Here is a 1,928-nt window from a genome sequence, read left to right on the forward strand (position 1 = left end):
CTAGCGATGACCCTTAGAGGACAAGTATATCTGTCCTAGTTTTTCCCATAGAGTTGAGTTGAATTGGTGACTCGCGACATTTCATTGGAAACTAAAGCGAAAGTTTAGTACAAAAATATTACAAAAACACTCATTGTCCAGTTCCAAGACATCCAAAGAGATGTGTTGCACTGAAGGCGAAAATGGTTCGAATGAAGGCGACTTGTTCCGATGATTGCATGTCTCACAGATACAGCAACGAGAACTTTTTTTCTTGTCTGTGCATGTACGTAGATTTTGTGTAAAGTTGTGTCGGCTGTATTAGTGCGCGTGGGTAGGACAATCGGTTATTCATAGACTAGTTGCCTAAGAGTGTCGGCATTGTCTGAGCGTTCAATCCTTGGGTGACTTTTCACAAGTTTGAAAGCTCAAAAGTTAAGATACCAGGTAAGTGCCTGGTGTATAAGGTATGCAGGGTATAAAGCGGAGTAGACTGACATTTATAGAAATTATCGTTTCGATTTTTAATCACAACCGGGGGAAAAGTACAAACCATAATGCAATTCGATTTCCGTCGGAGGCTCGAAATTTAACTCTACAGTCAAAGCAGAATGGATTTAGTTTAAACGAGCCAAGGACAATGGTTTTCAGAAACAAAGAAGTGGAATTTAGAAAGTGTTGCATTCTACATGTATTTTACAGTTTGAGTTCAATTACGTCGGAAAATAGACTTGCTCCAAGTCTGTAGGCATGTATAGGTATAAACACATGTAATAAATTGAAGGACTGAACATCAGCAGACAGTCGCACTAATGGTCAGCTGTTGTGTAGATCATGGAGTGAACGCCTTGGCCAGCCAGTAACTCAGCTAATGGACTAAACATTTGTCCGAACAACGCCCGCCGAGGCTGATTTGGTAGAAGTATTATTCAACTGTTCGTAACAGTGTTCAAAGTTGTGTTGACTCTAGAAATACGGAAAGTAACGGCAGTGGACTATTACTTTTACTAACAATTAAAAAAGTCACTTTAATACTGGAAATCAGTTGAAATCAGACCCTCTTATCTGTCACTATTGTAAGCTGGCACTGGTAGTGAGATACAACCTCGACATTATTATATGTTGTTACTTTTTACGTATTCAGAAACCACAATTTTATAATTATTACAAAACATATGTTACAAAACGCGTTTTATGACAAAACGCCGATACCCTCGTTACAAATAGCGTAAACAATTTTTTATTATAAAATGCTCATACCCTTATTATATTTTTCGAAGGTTGTTGCAAAATTCGTCATATTACAAAATGCCGCAGTAAACAGATGTTACTGATTTTAACCAGATGAAATTGAGGACACAGTGAAAAGCCTTGTCTCATGATGAGTTCCGATGCAGTTTCTCAAACAGGCGAATTCTCCACGTTTGTCGAACAAAACCGCTGACGTATGCAACTTTCGCATTCTGAACACGAGAACATAGGAAGGCTTTCAAACATCCTAGACAGGGTCGTTCGTTGTTTAGGATATTGCCCTGATTTCATCATTGCTCTAACAGGTCGTCCTGAACACAGTAGAACAAAATTAGACATCAAAGCTTCCTGAGTGAAGCTGAGAACAAACTTCAAGTGGCACAACATAGTAATGTAGTAATATATAATACAAATTTAACAATTATTTCACACAATTTATCCACTGAAGGTGACCTTGAGGCGAACGATGAAGAAAGTTTGGCAACATTAGAAGCAATGCGTCGAAGGATCGTAATGTTATAGGCGGTCTTTCCACTCTGGAGTAGAGACTGTACACTGACAACGTGACGAAGATTGAGGCTTTGGGCCTTGTCAGTTCAATACACAAAACCACGAAACATATAATGCATTTACAAAATACACTAAACACAAACAATCAAGATATGAACGAATTTTGGAGTTGCTTTCCCTCTATTGAC

This window comes from Ptychodera flava, chromosome 1 (genome assembly GCF_041260155.1).
Source record: "Ptychodera flava strain L36383 chromosome 1, AS_Pfla_20210202, whole genome shotgun sequence".
Taxonomy (NCBI): Eukaryota; Metazoa; Hemichordata; class Enteropneusta; family Ptychoderidae; genus Ptychodera; species Ptychodera flava.